Genomic DNA, 22,092 nt, shown 5'->3' with positions numbered 1-22,092 from the left:
GCTCCAGTAGAGTGCCCCTTTGGGTCCGTGCAGCAATGTCCTCGCCCCTGGAATTTTGGAGTCAGTCATCGAGGCGCCAACCACAGGCCCTCCCACCCCATTTTCGCTGAGAGAGCCGAACTCCAGAAAAGATTTGTTCAGGATTCACAGCTGTGGGGAAGAGGATCAGGGCTGGAACTGAAATCGAGAGCCGGGCAGCTGGGTCTTCAGCAGGCCTGAATCATGAAGCTGTTACTTGCGTCTAAGATGAGCGGCAGTGTTGTTGACCTTGGGCGTTGTCTGGTGTCCACGCTGTGTTCCCCTCGGTGTCACCGTGTTCAGATGGAGAGGGAAAAGCACTGTGAGACTGGGTGCCTGTTCACAAGTGATTATCTTCCACGTAATCCCCATAGCAACGTAGCCCAGTGCCTGCCGGTGGCCGGATGAGGATGATTATGCCAGAGAAGGAAGGAAAATCCTAGGGACAGCTTGATTGAGGAGGGTTTGTTTTGTATGTCCGCTCACACTATTGCTTCTCCTGGACAGGGGCAGCAGCCTTGTGTGAGAGGGGCCGGTGGAGCTGTCATTTACATAATCAACCAGAAAGCCCTTCACCTTGTCGGCTGGCCGGCTGGCCGGTCGGGAACTGACTAGCACGCCAGAAGTCACTCTGGGGCTCACTTCTAGCTCTTGAAGGTGTTTGAAGATGAAGGACACTGTGCCAGCCAATCCCTGTCACTGGCTATGGGGTTCGGGAAAGTGGAGCAAGCTGCCAAGGCCAAGGAACACATATAGATACAGAAGGTAGTTTTTCCAGAGGTGCACGCTTGCCACCTTGGCGGAGGAAAGTAGGCTCAACAAACATGGAGACAAGCTCAAGGCGGGCCTCCCTAAGAGTGATGTTGCCCGTGTTCTGGAAAGTAGTGTATGAATGTTAAATAATGTCTATGTTTTTAGTGAAACGGCGTGTTGCTATAAAGCAGAGGACGCAGGCGTCTGTGATAGAGGCAGCTAGGTAGGACTCGAGTCTGGCCAGGTCATGTCCGCATGGCAGAGAGACACGCTGGCGTGCAGCCCAGGTCTTGAAGGAAGTGCTTGCTGGCCAGCCTGCGGAGTGCTGCCGGCGGGTGCCCACCGTTGCGGTGTCCTGCTGTGTTGACCTCAGCTGGAGAGAGTGTCTCCTTTTGCCCAAGCCTCCGACCTCCAGTGATGGAGATGGGAAAGGCGATGAAAGCCTAGCCACTCATTTCCACCCACTGTGAGCCACGTCTGACGGCCCTACTTACCAGAGCTCCCAACTGGATTGGCCAAGGCCTTTTTGGGCAGCAAAGTTCCTCTTTTTCCTTTGCCAAATCCAGCTTTGCCTCCTACCCTTCACAGGTATTGATCCCAAACCGAACTCAGAACCTGTTTTCGGGAAACCCAACCTGCAACAACCAACCTATCTCTTCCGCTTGGAGACATTTATCATAAGGTAAATGTTTAAAAGTTATTTGTGATTATTTAATTTTTCAGTAATTATTACGTAAGAAAGGAAGTATTTATAGATCTCAGAAAGAGAAAAAATAGTTTTGTTTTGTTTTGTTTTTTTGTTTTGTTTTTTTTTTTTTTTCATTTTTCTGAAGCTGGAAACAGGGAGAGACAGTCAAGACAGACTCCCGCATGCGCCCGACCGGGATCCACCCGGCACGCCCACCAGGGGCGATGCTCTGCCCTCCAGGGGGCGATGCTCTGCCCATCCTGGGCGTCGCCATGTTGCGACCAGAGCCACTCTAGCGCCTGGGGCAGAGGCCACAGAGCCATCCCCAGCGCCCGGGCCATCTTTGCTCCAATGGAGCCTTGGCTGCGGGAGGGGAAGAGAGAGACAGAGAGGGAAAGCGCGGCGGAGGGGTGGAGAAGCAAATGGGCGCTTCTCCTGTGTGCCCTGGCCGGGAATCGAACCCGGGTCCTCCGCACGCTAGGCCGACGCTCTACCGCTGAGCCAACCGGCCAGGGCGAGAAAAAATAGTTATCCAGAATTAATCCTATAAAATAGTTGTTAAAAACTGACTCTCCACATAGCCCACTTAACCCTTTTTCCAGTGCGAGGAGAAGGTTCTTGAATTCTTTATTTATAACACCCCCAAAATCACACCCTGAAGGTTTTCACACCCAGTTCTTCATTGCTAAATGGTCCCAATTTTTTTCACCTGCTTCTAGTTGTGCTTTGTGACTCCCTCAACCTTCCTACGTAGTTTAAAAATATGAAAGCATTGCGTTGCTCTTATTGGGGGGAGGGTCAAGGTTCCCTCCTTAGTGATTTCCTGCAAAGGGGGTGAAGGGTGCAGGGGAAAAAAGAATTGGGTGGTGAGAGTATCTCTCGGGCACCAGGCTCCACTCTGTTGCTCTTGCAATGTTGTGTCCAGAGAATCCAGGGTCTGTACTTGAGCCTTCAGTTACCTCATTGGGAAGTTTAAAATCAGGGAAAGAAAAAAATTGGAAGGAAGAAGTACCCCCACCTTGAAGGTGCTGCACAGGTAATGAACAGAGACAATAAGCAACTGGTTCACAGTGATGGTAAGTTTATTTTTGAACTGACCACATGTTAGATGTAATCTAAAAAGTAATAAACAGATGTAACACATATGGTTACATGAAATCTGAAAAATTTTATAATTAAAAGGGATGGAGATTTAAAGCAACAATTCAGGCCAAGTCAGAGTTAGAACTGTTTTTAATATGACACCAAGGGGTGATATCCTGGATCACACAGGGGCTAGATTTTGTGTGTTTGTTGGAACTCAGATAACATCTGGTCTTGTCTATATTTCAGGAAGCATTCTTATTAGGAACATGTCCTAGAAGAAGGCAAGTTATATTAAAAATATTGAGACATGAGCCAGTTCTCAGTGTTGCAGAATGGTGAAAAAGCAAACACATGAATCCTGAAAAAATTTTTAAAGAAGAAAGAAAACAAATGACCAACAGAAGAGTTGGTCTTTATTTCTGGAATTAAGCCATCTTCATAATAATATTGGATATAGTTCTGTCACAAAAATGTGACAGTAACTCAGTAACTCTTACATAGCATCTGATACGTAAAAAGAAACAAAGTTACAAACTTCTTACAAAATGAATCCTTTTTCTCAGCAATGATTTAAGACATTCAAAATATTGTCTCACAGTGCGGCTGACGAAGTAGTTTCAGAACTATGCGTTTTAAATTCTGATACACTTCCAGTATGTTTAATCCCTAAATGGGAGTTAAGTTTAAAGTAAGTAGTGTTGCTTTAGGTGTGCTCAAACGACAATGCAAACATTTCCTTTGTTGGCCTGTAGGTTTCATAGCAGCTCCTAAATTGTATCTAGTGGATTTATAGTTAGTGGCTCTCACGATGTGCTGGCTGGGCTTCTTTGTGAGGTGCGTACTATAGAAGTCAGAGAGCATTTACTCTCAGCTGGCCTGTGGAGAACAAATACCTTTTTCCCTCTTTCTCATTGTACTCTCTGCCCTTTTAAAGAGTTTCAGCTATGCACCCTCATGGTTTCCTCCTTTATTCTACATTAGTGTTGATCTCAGCTGGTTGATTTTTATTATTATTATTATTATTTTTAAATTAATTTTAATGGGGTGATATTGATAAATCAGGGTACACATGTTCAGAGAGAACATCTCCAGGTTATTTTGACATTTGATTATGCTGCATTCCCATCACCCAAAGTCCAATTGTCTTCTGTCACCTTCTATCTGGTTTTCTTTGTGCCCCTCCCCTCCCCCAACCCCCTCCCTCTCCTCTCCCCCACCCCATAACCCCCACACTCTTGTCCATGTCTCTGAGTTTCATTTTTATGTCCCACCTATTTATGGAATCATATAGTTCTTAGTTTTTTCTGTTTTACTTATTTCACTCAGTATAATGTTATCAAGGTCCATCATGTTGTTATAAATGATCCGATGTCATCATTTCTTATGGCTGAGTAGTATTCCATAGTATATATGTATCAAAGTTTTTTAATCCACTCGTCCACTGATGGACGCTTGGACTGTTTCCAGATCTTTGCTATTGTGAACAATGCTGCCATAAACATGGGGGTGCATTTCTTTTTTTGACACAGTGCTGTGGTGTTCTTGGGGTATATTCCTAAAAGTGGGATAGCTGGGTCAAAAGGCAGTTTGATTTTTAATTTCTTGAGGAATCTCCATACTGTTTTCCATAGTGGCTGCACCAGTCTGCATTCCCACCAGCAGTGCAAGAGGGTTCCCTTTTCTCTACATCCTCACCAGCACTTATTCTGTGTTGTTTTGTTGATGAGCGCCATTCTGACTGGTGTGAGGTGATATCTCATTGTGGTTTTAATTTACATTTCTCTAATGATTAGTGATGTTGAACATTTTTTCATATGCCTATTGGCCATCTGCATGTCCTCTTTGGAGAAGTGTCTATTCATTTCTTTTACCCATTTTTTGATTGGATTTCTTGTCTTCCTGGTATTGTTTTACAAGTTTTTTATAAATTTTGGTTATTAACTCTTATCAGACATATTGTCAAATGGTTGATTTTTTTTTATACCCTATCATTTCTGGGTTTTATTTGCCTATTTGTGTGAATGTTCCTCTTTTTTTCTTTTTTCATCTAATGGAAAGAATTCTTACCATGCTCACTTAAAAGTGCTAGTGGGAGTTTTAGAGGTCTCGATTGGTCTTAATCAACATTTCAACTGCCAGTGTTTTACTTAAAGTAAATGTTATCATTCAGATGTATCCTTTCTAAAAGATAGTAGGGAAGGGAGAAAAAGGACAAAATTTTTAGCAATTACCAAAATATGGAAAAAGATTCTCACTGGCTCACCTGGACATATCCATGGCAGTTTGAAAAAGTGTTTCTTCTTATTGTTTTTATTTGTTTATATGTTAGTATCATTGTCTCAGAAGTTTTCAATTTCCATCAAAGATGTTCTCATTTTGTCATAAAACTTCAATTTAGTTTCTTTCTCTCTCTTTTTTTCTCTTTCTTTCTTTCTTTCTTTCTTTCTTTCTTTCTTTCTTTCTTTCTTTCTTTCTTTCTTTCTTTTTCCCTTCCTTTTTCCCTTCCTTTCTCCCTCCCTCCCTCCCTCCCTCCCTCCCTCCCTCCCTCCCTCCCTCCCTCCCTCCCTCCCTCCCTCCTCCCCTCCTTCCCTTCTTCCCTTCTTCTCTTCCTTTTTTATCTATCATACTCACATCTAGAGGAATCATCAAGAAAATGTGAGGCCTTTGCCATCTTTAGAACGCGTTTGCCAGACATCCGCAGCCCTCTTCGTAGCAGTACAGTACTGATGTTCAGAAGGGGACTATCATCCGCAGCCCTCTTCGTAGCAGTACAGCACTGATGTTACATCCGCAGCCCTCTTCGTAGCAGTACAGTACTGATGTTCAGAAAGGGACTATCAGCTGAAGGCTGAAAGGAGCCACATTATCCTGGGTCTTCATCGTCAGCAACTTGAAATATAAGAACAAACCCAAATCCATGAATGTCATGCTTTAGAAAGGTGGCTGCTTCCTGGAGAACTTAGTCCTCTGGGGTTTGAGTGAAGAGTTCTGAATGCTTTAGAGGTGCAGGCACTTTCTCTAGAGCAGTGGGAGAGCTTGTTTCACCAGCTTTGATTTTTTGCTACTGATCATCATCCGACCTTTAGCTTCTAACCTAAGTGAACGTTCAAATATCTTTTCTTTCTGTTAATTTTACCTACCAGTTGGCAAGCCAACCGAGAGAGCAATGTTTTTAATACATAAATGTGTATTTTACTATGCACAATTTTTTTTATCCTTTACATGTCATGAAACTCACTGGTAAAGCATACATGTATCTTTCTTAGATTTTCAAACTTACAGAATAACATAAAGGACAACAGTTAAGCGTTTATGCAGCTTCATCTATTGTTACCATTTTATTCAACTTGTTTGGTCATTTGTGCACTCTTTCTCTTTCCATATGTGTGTGCATGCACACATAATGTCTATACACACATATATATGCATGTATACATACACATATATGTATAATAATGTACATATTCACACATAATATTTTGTTTTTCCTAAGGCATTTGAGAGTGAATTTCACACATCATGATGCCTTAGATAGCATAGTGTTTTTTACAGGTAAGCGTATTTTCTTACCTAACCACAGGGGGTTTGTCAACTTTGATAATATAATATTATTACTCTTACCTATTTGCATTTTATTTTTTCATTGTCCCAGTAGCTTCCTTTTTTTCCCCTTCAAATATAGGATTAGGTCTAGGGATAGGCATTGCATTTAGTTGTTATGTCTCTTTCATCTCTGAAACATTTCCAAAGCCTTTCTTTGTCTTTTATGACACTGACATTTTTGAAGCTAGAGTCCCCTGGGTTTTAAAAACAGGAGTCTCCTCATTGCGAGTTTGTCTGATGTTTCCTTGTGATCAGACTGAGGCTATGCATTCCTGATGGGGATACATGACACTGCATGCTTCTCAGTCCCATTCGGAGGCACACGACGTCCATCTGCCCCTCACCAGTGACCTCAGCTCTCATTACACGTTAGAAGAGTTGTTCAGTTTCTCCACTGTATACTTACTATGTTCTCCATGCCAACTAATAAGCGGTTTGTGGAGAGACACTTTGGGACCATGCAAATATTCTGCTTCTCATTAAAATTTCCCCTTACATTCAGCATCCATCAAGGAGTTTGTCCGAATCAGACTTTGTTGTGATGGTTACACAATGATGATGGTCCACTTCTGCCCTCCCTCCGTGTTTACCAATCAGCACGCCACATTTGACGGTGTTCAGGAACCCTCCCTTCTCATGGATGTACCTACGTGCTATCTGTATGGACTTGTGGCTTCTTGTTTCCTACCCAACGCGTCACCACCCCAAATGGTCTATAGGCATTATCTGTACTTAGTTCAGAGCTCAGACTACTCCAGGTTTGGCCAGAGTCTCTTCAAGCTGGCTTCATGTGCCTGTGTCACATCTCTGTTCTTGAGCACCTCCTCATCTTCTGGTAAACAAAATGTTCCAGGTTCATCGTGTAGTTCGTGTTCACCAGTCCTGCTTTCAGCGACTTCTGTGAGGACCCCTGTTTTTTTAGTGGGGAATGGTATTAGAGATCAAGGCTTGTGTGCTGGCTGTGCTCGTTGCTTCTGGAACCTCTCTGTTTCTGGACCTTTACAGTGGACAGAGCTAAGGAATAGATGCAAGCACGTAATGCACATATGTAAGTACATATGTACGTACACACATACACATGATATGCAGTACACATATGTACATATTTTAGAAATTATAACTCTACACCAATATCTCCAACTTCAATTTATATTTCTGGTCCTTCCCATTCCAAATCTCCACATTCTTTTACAGTGAGAATCCTGGCTTCCAAAAACACCAACATGTTTATTCATTCGCTCAATTCCATAATACATCTGAAAGAATGTTGGAATACCTTCACACATATCTACTACAACTATAAAAAAACCAAACAAATACCTAATAAAGATTTCAAGATCTTCAGTCTCAAGTTTTCCCATCTTCCCCCTATGTCCAAGACTGAGGGCTTACAGGGCAAGTAATCAAAATGGATTTGTAAGTCACTCAAATTAGTTTTTAGTTTTTTTTCTCCCTGCCTTGTGGTTATGGTCGTCATATGAAATACAGTTGGGTTCACTTATCTTTTTTGTTTTAGTTTTTTTTCCCTTATTGATTTACTTTTCTTTTTGAATGTCAAAATTATCATGCTCCCCAAAGTCAAAACTTACGAACAGGTATACTCAGAGAAATGTTCCTCTCACAGATGTTGTTGAAGTCTCCTGCCTTTTATCCCCTGGAGTAGTGATTTTCAGCCATTGCACTGCAGAATTTTTAAAACCTGCAGTACCTGACTGTTTAGTCAGGGACACTGACTTCTTTTCCCTCAGATCGTCAAATAAAGAAAATGACAACAGCCAACACAACAGTAGCAGTCTGGTGTGAATGAATAAACAATATACTTATTTTTTAGTCAGATCAGCAAAAAGCATATGTTTTGGTGTGCACAATTTTAGTAATTAGTTGATGTGTGCCATGAAATGAAAAGACTTGAAATTCACTGCCCTATAGCCGGTGATGGGATTCAAATAATTTAACAACCGGTTCTCTGCCCTAATGACCATTTAAAGTATGAAAAAGATATACTGAAAGGTAGTTTATTATTTCATGCACTTAATACTAAAATAAGAACAATAAAAGAGGTACACAAAACTAGATTATGTTATAAGAAAGAGTTTTGAAATATTAACAAAAGTTTGGCACTTTTTCTCTTCATGTTATATGATTGTTTACTGAAATTATAAACGTGAGGGAATTAAAATGCAGTATTTCATTAAAGGTACAGGAGTTTTATGAAATGAATAAGTAAATATTACAAGCATAGTTCCATCAAATTTTTTCCACTGATGGATGGAATGAACATCACTATGGGCGCTTAGAATATGCTGTTGAGAAGATGAATGTTAAAAAGTAAGGAATGAAAAGTTGTGATTTCCACATTGGGCGGCTGCCCAGGCGCCCATCTTAGAGAGAACCCTGATTACAAGTGCCATTTTAACAACCTGTTCACTGAACTTAACAAATAATTAGGTATTGGCTCTGCTGAACCAGTGTGAACTGGCCGAATCCCACCACTGCCTATAACTAACCAACGTAATTGTTTCTGTTTTTTCTTTCTTGTGATTTTTTTTGAAAGATAAGCAGATATATGTGTGTTTTCTTATTTCCTCTTTTTTTCTTAAACAAAGTTAATGGTACTAGATTTTGTCACTTTACAAGATCTCTTGGCCATCATTCCACATCAGTTCCCAGAGAACTTCCTCCACCTTTTTTACAGTAGGGTAGTCTTCACGTATCAGAGTTTATTCCACAATTTCCTGTGCTGGCATATTAAGGTAGTTTCCAGTATTTGGCAATTACACATAATGCTGCAATGAGTAAACTGATGCACATATATATTGATATATTACTTATATTGTCACAGAGATAGCTTCAGGATAAATTGCTAGATATGGGTTCAAGGATAAATGCCTATGTAATCTTGTTAGATATTACTAAATTCCATTCCATAATATTTGTATCATTTTGCCTTCTCAACAATAGTGTATAAAAGTGCCTGTTTCCTCAGAGTTTCAGCAACAATTATGTTGTTAAGGTTGTGAATTTTTCCCAATGTAATGAGTGAGACAATGTCTCATTGTAATTTCAGTTTGTCTTCTCTTATGAGTGAAATTGAACATCTTTTCAAATGCTTAAGAACCATTTTTATCTCATTTTGTCAGTTGTCTGTTCATATCTTTTACTCTTAATTATCTACAGAATTTTTGATATTTTCTCCTACTCAATTAAAAAAATCTTTTTTAATTTTACGAGTACTGTCACTTTATCTCTGATGTATGTTGCAAATACAGTTGTCTTTTTGGTATCCACGGGAGACTGGTTCCAGAACCCCCTCTCTTCATCCTACGTGGATCCCCAAATCTGTGGGTGCGCATACGCCTTGTACAGTTGACTTTTGAACAACACAAGTGTTAGTAACGCTGATTCTTCACTCAGTGGAAGATATACGTATAAGTTTTGACTTTCCCAAAACTTAAAAACTAATAATCTACTGTTGACTGACACCGTACTAATAACACAGACAGTCAAGTAACACATATTTCCTGTGTTATGTGTATTATATTCTGTATTCTTACGATATCGTAAGCTAGAGAAGAGAAAATGTTATTAAGAAAACCAAGGGGTTTGTCTGTTTTTTCAAATTGTTGCAAATTTCCAAACTTTTTTCTAATATATTTATTGGAAAATATCCACATATAAGTGGACCCTCACAGTTTAAAGCCATGTTGTTTAATGGTCAACTGTATAAAATTTCAAACCGTAGATCAGAAATACAGTTTTCTCTTTGTGGTTGGTTGAATCCACAGATTAAAGGATGAAGGCTGACTGTTTTTTATCCTTGTTTGCACTTTTTTTTTAATGGAAATTTATTTTTTGCCTCATAAAAAATTAAAATTTTATTTAGTTAATTAAGAAAAATATTGATTGACTTTTTAGGGAGAGAAGGAGGGAGGGAGAGAGAGAGAAAGAAACAGGAACATCTGTTCCTGTATGTGTCCCGACCGGGATTGAACCTGCAACCTTTGTATATGAGGACAGTGCTCCAAGCAACGGAGCCGTCTGGCCAAGGTTCTTCAGTTAAATCAATACATTTGTTCAATTGCATCTGGATTTTTAGTCATAGTTAGAAAGACTTTTTTGACCTGGGTTATAGAGGAACTCACCTTGGTGCTTGTATAAATTTTTATTTATTTATTTATTACATTTGGCTCTCTGATTGTGAAATATATATTTGCATATATGGTAGGCACTTGCTAATATCTGGCCCTGCTTCCTGCTAATAGTTAATATTTGCTTTTTGGCTTTGATTCCTAACATAGAATTCAAAAATCCCTTGGAATTTCCTGAGTGATTGAAACATCTTTTGTTCTAATGAGTTGACTCCTGGTGGCTCCCTGGATAGGGAGTGGTCATTAGAAGGGCAAGCTATGATTAGCCACTGGCAACTTCCAGCCCTGCCCCTGCCTTCCCGAGCAGCGGGGAGGGCTGCAGGTGAGTTGACAAACAATCATGGCTATGTGATGAAGCCTCGTAATAATACCTGAATTACGGGATATGGAGGATTTCTGGGTTGGCAAACATAGCCCCATGCTGGGAGGCTGAACCACCCCAAATCCATGGGGACAGAAGCTAGTGTACTTCAGACCCTTCCGGAGCCTGCCCTGTGTATCTCTTCATCTCGTTATTTGTCTGTATTCTTTAAAATGTCCTTTGTAATAAATCAACAGTAGTAAGTAAAATGTTTCCCTGGGTTTGGTGATCTGCTTTAGCTGTCAAACCTGAGGAGAACTGCAGGAACCTCTGATTTACAGCCAAGTAAGACAGAATTTTTTTTTAAAATAATTTTATTTTTTAATGGGGCGACATCAATAAATCAGGATACATATATTCAAAGATAACATGTCCAGGTTATCTTGTCGTTCAATTATGTTGCATACCCATCACCCAAAGTCAGATTGTCCTCTGTCACCTTCTATCTAGTTTTCTTTGTGCCCCTCCCCCTCCCCCTTTCCCTCTCCCTCTCCCCTCTCCCCCTGTAACCACCACACTCTTATCAATGTCTCTTAGTCTCACTTTTATGGTAAGACAGAATTTGAGAGTAACTTGAGACTGGTGTCTGCGTGGGGGCAGTCTCGTGGGCCTGAGCCCTTAACCTGTGGGCTGGCGCTAACCCTGGGCAGTTAGTGTCAGAATTCCTTGGTGTGGAAACCCGTATATCTGGTATCAGAAGAATTGTGAGTGTGGTAGTAGTTCTATGAGAGTAGAGAGCAGAAAAACAGAAGCGTTTTCCCTCTTAATTCTCCTGGTTCATTTAGAATTTATTTATGTATGGTGTGAGGATTGTTCTAATTTTCTCTTTTTGCAAATGGCTGATCAGTTGTCCTGATTCACTTATTAAAAGGTGACCTTTGCTCCAGTAACTTGATATAGCACCTATATCATGTGCTAGCTCCTATATATCAGGTAAGCCCTATCCTTTTGCAGGCACTATATAGATGGCAAGAAAAATTTGGATTAAATAAGCCCTCTCAATGAAGTCAATGGACCCTCTATAAAAAAGGAGTTTTAACTAAAGTATCAGTTATAGACTTTGATGTTAACCTCAGTAGAGGGTCTGAATTAGTGTCACAATCAAAGCAATAGAGGGTTGTGTTTCCCTAACACCAGTTCTCAAGCCTTGTTAAGAAGTAGATTCCTGTGCTCTATTAAAAATTTCTACATAGAAATCAATAGTGGAGCTTGCATGTTTTATTTCCTTTATAACCAACGTGGGTGAATGAAGTAGGAGGATCGCTGGATCATTTTTTGAAAACAATAGGCTTAGGGCAAGGGATAGCTTACATGGAACAATTATCCAATGCAGTGACATGTGAGAAAAGTAATAGATATTTTGATGATAAAAACAGGAAATTCAGGCTTTCTACTACACTGCATGCAAAATGTGAGAATTACTCACTTAGATGTTTACTGGTGAAGTCACTGGAAATAAGTTCACAGTTGATTATCTTTGCATTCTTCAGATTCTGTTGTCAGTTGCCTGGACATGGGGTTTAGGTCTGTGATTCTCAGACCTGTTCAGTTTTACATGTTGTTCAGGAAGATCGGGTCTCTCTCTCAATGACTTGTGTTTGACATAAAGCCTCAGTTGGGCCACAGTGATAGGAAGGAGTCTCTGATTTTATAGTTAGAAATGAGTTTAAATAAGTACATTTATCATTTAATATTATGCATTTTATGATGGAAATGTTAAGAACGCTCCATACATTACCTCCTACCAGCTGAGAAATTAGTCTTTCAAAAATGTTCTTTCCAAACCAAGGACCTGAATGGTTGAGCATGGAAACGGGAATTGGTACAGCTCTCTACCACACTTTGACTGTGTATTTGGCCATATTGTGCTTTAGAAAGTATAAGGAACCTCTGCTTCCATTTCACTGAATCTTTTCATCTAGATTTATTCTCATCTGCCTATTCCTTTGTCTCACAGGACAGAATCCATTGTGGTTCTAATCTCTGTTATACATATTCTTTTGAATAAAAATCCAGACTCACGAAACGCACGGGTGCACATTTTACTACAAGATAGTAAAATCTCAGTGTGCGGGCACCTCATTCGCAGTGTGACCTTATGGTTCCCACTCTTTGCAGTTTTAACATTGTATGTTAACCTGGCATGAGGAACAGGGTGTTTTCTTCTTTACCGTGAGTCACAGGAGTACATAACTGCCATTGAATTACTAAACGTGGAAAGGTTTTGGGCAATAATTTAAATATCTGCCCTTTGGCTTTTTCTGGTTCTCATGTGGATTTCATGACACAAAACTGGAAGGTTTTGCTTTGGTGAAGTCTGACTCCTGAACGATGCTTGCAAGTAACACACTGATCAAATAGCATTTGGGATTTTGATTAAACCATTTTGCAAGTAACTTCAGATTAGTAGCTGTTAAAGAGCATATTTTGAAAGGAAAGTATATTTTGGCATTGAATACTTTGAGATTCCTCTTTAGTTGATGATAAATCCTTCGACTTCTGATGAGAACCCTGACCTGGTACAAGACCGAGGTGACATTAAGAGAGAAGATAGAGCCGTGGTGCTGTCCTCCCCATTCAGATTGTTTGAGTAATGCTCCTTCTTTCGTCTTACTCCTCTGCCAGAAGCACTTTTTAATATATTTGCCATTTATGCTGTTGAAATAAACAACATAAATGCACTTGAATCATACAGCCTTAGTCATAGTCTAACAGATTGTTAGAAATTGTTTTAAACCAAACAAAAAAAATCCAACCCCATTTATTTATGTATTTATTTATGTATATTTTTCTGAAGTTAGAAGCGGGGAGGCAGAGAGACAGACTCCCACATGCGCCCGACCAGGATCCACCCGGCAAGCCCACCAGGAGGTGAAGCTCTGCCCATTTGGGCTGTTGCTCCATTATAGCCGGAGCCATTCTAGTACCTGAGGCGGAGGCCATGGAGCCATCCTCAGTGCCCATGGCCAACTTTGCTCCAGTGGAGCCTTGATTGCAGGAGGGGAAGAGAGAGAGAGAGAAAGGAGAGGGGAAAGGGTAGAGAAGCAGATGGGTGCTTCTCCTGTGTGCCCTGGCCAGGAATCAAACCCGGGACATCCACACGTTGGGCTGATGCTCTACTGCTGAGCCAACTGGCCAGGGCCAAAATTCAACTCCATTTAGTTGTCTTTCATTTGAGGATATTACGTATTTGAAATTCGAGTTAAAATTGTATCTTAGAATGAAACGGTCTTAATAAAACAAAATTGTTGAAATACTAAAAATTTCCTACTTTTCAAAGGCATTTTATAAACACTCCACAGTTAATGACTCTAAAGGAACTGTGGAGGTGTTTTTATTCATTATATTGTAATGAAAGAAAGTGGTTAACATAATTGTATAGTGGTTAATGTAATTTTTACTTGATTCTTTTGTGTCCTGTGTAACTAATTCTTTGCTTTATGTACAAGTGCCGTGGGTCCTAGAGGCTATTCATTTCCTGCTGAAAGAAAATACCTTTTCAACATAGTGACTAACTTTGAATGAACATGCAAAAGTTTGGGGAAGAGTGCAAATAATAATAACTTAATTTGTTATGTGTAGTTGTGTCCTCTAAGGGGCTTTATTAATTCACACATGATATGGTATCTTATATTTGTCTTCACCAAAACAGATCTCTCCCCTACAATAATGTTCTCTCCTTGAGTAAATGCTGCAATGCTGCAAAAGTATTTTAGCTTAAAATTTTTTTAAAAATTTACATTTTTCTCTAACAAGAAGTCCAGATATTATTGGATGGCAGAATTAGTCCTGCAATTCATTGATATCAGGTCTGACATCTATGCCACAATCCCAGCCTTTTCCTTATGGTCCCAAGATGTCAGCTGTCAAGCCAACCATCATATTTGCCACCAAGGCAGGAAGAAAGGGAAAGACCTGCCTTGAGCTTATCATTTAAAAACCAGATATGAAACTATTTTTAGGAGGATCTATAGCCTAACAATAGAAAACATTGTAACTTGTGTACAGGTTATCTTTCAAATTGGTTATTTGAAAGGCTATGAAATATGTACTTATTATATTATTAGTTAGGATATATTAATTTAAGAAATACTGTATACCAACTAAGTACCAGACAATGTCTGAAAGTTTGAGACTACAGACTCTAATAAAATAGAGATTTTCACCATCAGGTGTTTCCTAGACTCATCAAGAAGAAATGCCAGAGCACAGAAACACAGTTCTGTGTGGCTGGTAAACCAGAGAGCTTGGCCCTGGCTGCAATGCGCAGGATTAGTGCGTGGAGTTGCTAACTGGTACTCAGAACAGAGACTTCACCTGAGATGGAGCATGAAGATAAAAAAATTGATAAAAGTGAGAGGAAGATAGCGAATGGGTAGAAACATTTCCTCTTCTTCTTTTCTAGTGTTTTTGGCTGGTCTAATAACTAATTTGACATAACAGAGATTAATGGGAGAAAAACAAATTTAATTCCATACACATAGGAGCCCCATAGTTACAAAACTTCAAGAAGCAACCAAAGTAGGCAGCTTTTATACCTTTTAGATAGGACATAATATGTTCATGGAGAATTGACCAAGGGGTTTCGGCTTGGGATAGCAAATTAGTGAAGAAATAACAAGGCTTGTTATATGGCATTCCTGGCCCTAAATCCCTGACTTCTGATGATAAGGATGCCTTTTACCCTCCTGGTACCGGGAGGATACCCTAACATAGGAGGTTTATTTCCTGCTTTCTGGGTGATCAGGGAGGTTCAGAGAGTCCTCCTTACACTGGTTGTTTTTTAAGTAACTTTGATTCAAAAGGATCAATATATGCCAAAGCAACCTATTTGGAGGATATACTCTGTTCTCTTTCAATATGGAGAGAATACCAGACATCAGGACCAGTAGTCACAAAGGTTTGGAAACATCAGAGTGCATGGTTTGCTCAAGATGTACAAATGATTCTCTGTGGTTGGACCATAGGCACGAGGGTTGGAAATTTAGGCAAACATTTTACTTGGGGCTTCAGTCTTCATCCTATCCTTGGTAATTATGCTGTAGTCTTATACTTTCACCTGATTCTAATTCCTTAGAACTTAGTTTTGGTTTTACTACGTGGAACCCACAGGCTAACAAAACAAGTATTTCCTTATATTTACACTGGTATTCAATAGAAGCCATATATTGGTGACCTGTTGTAGGGAATCACCCATCTAATCTTGAACCCTCTATGACTTGGGTTGGGGAACTTTAGTTAAAAGCCCTGAATGAATGTCTCTTGGATGCAAACACCAAGTAACTGTGCGAGTGAGTGGCCTTTGTGCAGACACAAAGCAATGCTTGTGAAGGGGCTTTAGAAAATTAGCCTAGAGGTCCGAGATTGCCCCTCCATTTGTGCTTGTTAATTAGCAAAAGGGAAAGAATGTACTGACCCAAATTAGCCCTTTCTCCATGTCAGCAAAATGGCCGTTCGTGATTCTTTCCCCTATCACCTGGCCTCCCTCCCTTGTAATCCTGTTACCTCTGTTCTGCTTCTGATCAACGAAAGCCAAGAGGGAAGGAGTTTCAGGTCTTCTTTGCCTCCCTTGGCAGGCCTCCCCCTCTTCCTCTTGTCATAAGTTTGTGTCTTGAGCAAGTTTCTCCCACGCAGCACTGGTAGTTCCCAGTGGGCTGGAGTACTCCAATATACTCCAATGTCCAATCTGTTGACATGGAGACATGGTGAGAGTTGCTCAAGAGAGAAACTTGAGTGGAAATACAGAGGTGGAAGGCTAGCAGGTACAGAGATGAGCAGATGCAGAGTACCTGGTGGATACCAGCTTGTCCTCACTATCCTTTGCTTGGTAGCCCTCTCATCTTCCTGATCACTGGACCTGTTGACCAGCCATGGCCCAGGGACACCATCAGATAGATTCTTGCTTCTCAGGTCTCCCTGAAAGCTTTGACTTGTCCCCTGGGGTCGCTGCTTCCTGAGAGCTGGTTAATGACTCTTCTGTCCTCAAATTCTTTCCTCTAGATAGACCTTTTGCTTTCCCTGTTCTTCCCATAATTATGAAAGCTATAATTCCTACAGTAAGTTCCTTATTCTCTTATAGGGGCTCTGCTTCTCCAGCCAAAACCCTGATGCACTCCTAGGGTCATCCATTGCCTTTCCCAAAGTGAAATTTTTATAGTGAAAACCATCATATATTGACCCAATCCTCCCCATTAATTCTTGATCCTCATCCTTCCTTTTTTGAAACTCCTACCCTGCAGACTTCAGAACTCTGTCCCTCCAGGTCCTGCCTGCCCGAGGTATACTTTGCACACACCTGTGTACTTTGGAGTGTGAGGCCTTTGCTTTGATCCACTCTAACATGGCAGGCTAGGGTTGGAGGGGGAAGCGGACCTTGATTCAAATTCTCATTCTGCTCCTTTCTAGCTGGGGCCCTGGGGCCTTGGGCAAGCTATTTAACAATTATTAGATGCAACTTCTTCACTTGCAAAAGGGAGATGATAGTCCCAGCTACCTTACGGAATTGGTGTGAGATGTCAATATAAAGCTTTCCACAAATATTAATTTGCTTTCTCTTCTTATTTAGCTGCCTGTCCTGTATAGCCTTCCAAGGAGAAGAAAGATGTGTCCCCATGGCCCAGATATTTCACTTCTAACACCACAACCCCCTGCGGAAAAGGCCAGTGTATGAGCTGTGGATTGAGTCTACGGCCATACCACCCTGAACGCGCCCGATCTCGTCTGAACTGTGGATTGAAGCCCCAAGATTGGGGTAGGGAGCATATGGGTCCAGGGGCAAGGGAGTGCCCTTTCTATCAGTGTGATTATTCTTCTGAGTGATGGTAGTGAAGGCACATTAAAAAGAATTGCTGATATTGATATTAATTACAGATTTGAAATTTGAAAATGAGAGAAATTTTAAACAGAGACTTAGGTATAAAAGCTATACTGATAGATGCTTATATCCATGGCCTATTATGTATGCCTAATAATCAGTAAGCTACGCAGTGGCAACGATACAAGTAATTAAATGTATCACACCACTAACTTGTTTTTTTCCAATTGCAACAATTATGGTAAAGTTTCTCCATGGAGGCTTAACCATTAAAGTTTGTTGTTCAGGTGACATGTTCGTCTACCTGCAACCTAGAACAATTAGAGGAAAAGTAGTTCCCACAAAAATAATGCTAAAATGTAGTGACTCTTTTTTTTTTACATTTTATCCCTCACACTACTATGAGAGAGATGTTATTCTACAATAATTTCCATTTTTTCTAATAATAAGGTAATGCTAAGGGAATATTACTAATGCTTAAAGCCATAAAGATATAAATTGGATTCGAATAATATTATGTTTCCAAGCCCTTATTAGGAACTATGTGGCAAGGTGGATCTGTTGGAAGATGTTGAGTGACATGCATAAATGCCTTAATTAATGACATAAAAATGCACAGACAAATGGGTTTGCCTCAATCAGGATTTGCAGGTCTAGGCCTATGTCTAGGTCTTGGACAAGGGCGTGACTGGTTATTTGCCCTGGGTTTTGATTTCCTCAGATGTTTCTGGTTTGTTTTTTTTTCACATTTGTGTCTGCTGCACCTTAAAATCTGTAGGTTTTCTAAAAGTTCCAAAATTTTCAAAATAATTCTTTGATCTCTTTAGCATATTCTAGCATTTCTGAGCTATTCAAATGCCTACCACTGTCTTTAATAGTTCTTAGTCATTGCTCTGTTTCAAACAAATGACAATACTCCTATTGATAGTGTGATTTCTCACCCAGGTGGACATGTGGATTCTCATACTTCATGGTTCTTGAGAAGAAGAGACTACTATCTATCCAAATTCCTAACTAATCAACACTCCATGCTACTCCGATCTGATGGTTCTGAAATTCTTCTGCAAGGTGTGGAGAATGAAATTCAATTTGCTGTGTTGGAAGAAAAAGAAAATGGGATAAAGGGACTTTCATGATATTGTGAAATCTTGAGAAGTTAGATTCCATTATTTTCTTCAAAGGTGTTGAGTCACCTTTTTAACCTCCTGGTTTGGCAGTTATTTCCTGCTCCTAAAGACAATATATCAATCATTCATTGAAAGTGTACCCATTAATTTATGGACCTGAAGATTAAATTGCAATCTGCTAATGGAGTTTTACCAACCTAAGTGGTTGAAATTGAAATGGAAATAGCAACCTTTGTTTTTGTTCTTTTTACAAGGCAACTAATTAGTTTCCTCTGGGTAATGATAATTAACAAAATTCCTCCGGTGTTCCTGGTCAGTGCACAGCTGGTACTCATACAATAACCAAGACTTGGTTTTATATGATGACATTAAACCCCTGTCTAACTTGGGAAGTACATTAATTGTATCCTATTGCCTCAGTTTATTCTAAATTATGCCTCAGTGAACTTCTCAAATTGCGATCAACCTGTATACTAACACTTTGAGTAGTGAGTTTTTTTTTTCATGCTTGCTGACCCCCAGGAGTGAGTTTTTTTCAAAAAATGAAATCAGTTCCAGTTTTATTAACTTAAAATTATGTTTGTTTGATAACTAATTTATGGAAACAAGAAGAACATACATTTGCCATTTTTTAATGTTGCCTTACACATTTTAAAAATAAATCAATCATACTCTGGATGGTCAGGAGCAGGGGTCCCCAAACTATGGCCTGTGGGTTGCATGCGGCCCCCTGAGGCCATTTATCTGGCCCCCACCACACTTCCGGAAGGGGCACCTCTTTCACTGGTGGTCAGTGAGAGGAGCATAGTTCCCATTGAAATACTGGTCAGTTTGTTGATTTAAATTTACTTGTTCTTTATTTTAAATATTGTATTTGTTCCCGTTTTGTTTTTTTACTTTAAAATAAGATATGTGCAGTGTGCATAGGGCTTTGTTCATAGTTTTTTTTTATAGTCTGGCCCTCTAACGGTCTGAGGGGCAGTGAACTGGTCCCCTGTGTAAAAAGTTTGGGGACCTCTGGTCAGGAGGCTCAAGGATGTACATGAATATTTGTACTACTCAAAGGATTAATGAATTGCTGTCAGAGATAGAGTTAGTTATCATGGGAGTTTACTGCTGAATGTAAATTTTGCCTGCTTCAGAGTATCTCATACGCTTATATTTTTAGGCATTCTTCTTTCTGTGAAACAGGAATTTACTTGGTAGGCCTGGGCTTTGGGCCTGGAATGTGTTCAAAACAGTACTCACTCTCACTTCTTGGGCTCTCCTGGAGGGTAAGTTTGGGCAGAATTGGCCAAAGGATATTGTTGGACTAAAGGGGTCCATTTGCCTGTGGTCATCAAATCCCAATGAGACATCAATTGCAGCGTGTAGTAAAGGAAGTAAGGGTTTATTTTGAGGAAGTGGCTCATGCCCAGAGTCACAGGTGAGCAAATGCCCAAAGACCTGGCTCCCGGATGGCTTTCAGGGGATGAATTATAGAAAGGAAAAATCATTGATCATGGTGACAAAGGGAGTTAGAGTTATGGTCTGTCCCGATTGGCTAATTACTGGCCATTACTTCTAACATATTATTGTAGTAAAAATAATAATGTATTTATAAAAAACAATAGCTATTTTATCAAGAGCTCTTGCTGATACCCTGTAACGAGTAAGAAGCATAGGTCCTTCATGGCCAAAGAATTATAGTGTTTCTTCTAGTCTTGTTTTTCTGATTTGGGGGAAATCTGATAATTTTATTTACCTCTAATATACAACTGTTGGTTATTTTAAGCAAACAATATGACAACCCAATTTCAATTAAAAAATTATAAAGGAGAGAACCATCCATCAAGGCAGTGTCACCCTGCCACTCTCTTTCCCTCCTCCATTGTCTGACACCTGTTCCTGACTCTTGACCTGATCAGACAAAAACTATGTTTCCCGCCAGTCAGCCATTAGAAGTGCTCACAGATAAAAGCATTATTAGCAGAAGAGATTGTTCATAATGTATTCATCAACAAAAATACAGGCCGTAATCCTGAATACATTAAAAATTACATAAATATATGAAAAGAAATCTGGAAAGAAATATACCTTAATATTAACTGTGGTATATTTGCATCAGGGCTTTATAGAGAATTTAAATTTTCCTTTTGTGCTCTTTTGTATTTTCTGAATTTTCTACTGTATTATATAAACAAATAAAAAAAGGAGTTGAATTTTTAATGAATAAGTCATTACTTTGGTCACCAAAACCATCTTTTCAAACCTCTCTCCTAATTTTACCAGGTGCAAGAGTTTAAGGAGGAAAGGAGGCAGGAAGGATGATTCAGTAGGGCTTGGGCGGCCCCGGGATGCTCCAATCTTGGGACCCAGGCCACCTGGCTGCTTTCTAGGAGAGCCTTTATCAGAAGAGGACTGGGACTTGTTTCCTGTCTGGAGAATCCGAGGTTCACAGCAGGTAGTGGCTGAGAGCTCTGGCTTAGGAGTAAATATTAGCTTTAAGACCCTGGGTCTACTCTACTCCCTGTGTGGACTTGGAAAGTTGCTTACCCTCTGTAAGTCTCACCTTCCTCACCTGTCAGATGCTGTAGTTCCCTCACGGGTTGTTGAGCGCATGAATGAGATGGCGCTGTTCCAATTTCTTAGAGGAGTCACTGGCTCACAGTATGTGGGTGCGGTGTGGTTACTGTTAGGCGACAGACATAAATCCTCCATGTGTACTCTATTAATCCTCCATGTGTACTCTATAAATCCTCTGTTTCTCCCCACCATTTTTTCAAGCCCACAGTTCATATTCTGGTCTCCATTATTTTAACTTATTTCTGACATGTCATTTTCCCGATGTCTCTATAAATTCTAAAAGAACGTCATTGCTTGAATGTCCATAGGATTCACCTGTGGGTCTTGTTAACATGCAGATTCTGACTCTCTAGGACTGGCATGGCATCCAAGATTTCAAAATCTCTTTTTTTTTCCCACAGTGACTGCACCATTTTATTTATTTATTTATTTATTTATTTCCCCGGTTTCTTTGAGAAGGAATTGACACACATCACTCTATAAGTTTAAGGCGTACAGGATGATGGTTCAATTTACATATATTTCGAACAAGATTCTGAATTTTTCACAAGTTCCCATGTAAGGTCAATGTACTATGCAGAGGCCACTTTAGTAGTAAGGTCAATGAGGATGGCTGAGCTCAAATTCCACATCTTTGTAAAATCACCTCTAATGTCCCTAGTCAGAATGGTCCTCCCTTTTCCTTTTTTTTTTTTTTTTTGGCTCTCAAAGTCTATCACTTATCCTCTTACTTTAGCGCTGATCACATGCAGCCTGTTTTGGTGGATTGCTGTACGTGATTCTGTTCACTCGTAACTAAGCTCCTGACAGTAGCTGGTGTGTTGTGTGTTGTTCAGCCCTGGAAGCTGTCAGCACCGGGCGTAGTGTTCAACCCAACAGCTGTCAGATAATTGAACTGAATGAAAACAAATAAAATATTTTAAGAATAA

At 40.1% G+C, this 22,092-nt stretch overlaps 1 long non-coding RNA gene across 1 annotated transcript; it reads left to right on the top strand.

Annotated features, from left to right (window-relative positions):
- Window positions 1–1,363: 1,363 nt before the first annotated feature.
- LOC136389542 (uncharacterized) lies at window positions 1,364–19,344 on the top strand. The gene is made up of 3 exons (XR_010748311.1): window positions 1,364–1,453; window positions 17,223–17,408; window positions 18,417–19,344. It is a non-coding gene; the product is annotated as an uncharacterized lncRNA (long non-coding RNA).
- The last annotated feature ends 2,748 nt before the right edge of the window (window positions 19,345–22,092 follow it).

Source organism: Saccopteryx leptura, chromosome 1, assembly GCF_036850995.1.
Source record: "Saccopteryx leptura isolate mSacLep1 chromosome 1, mSacLep1_pri_phased_curated, whole genome shotgun sequence".
NCBI classification, from domain to species: Eukaryota; Metazoa; Chordata; class Mammalia; order Chiroptera; family Emballonuridae; genus Saccopteryx; species Saccopteryx leptura.
Note: the sequence above shows the minus strand (reverse complement) of the source record. Positions and strands in the feature narration are given on the sequence as shown.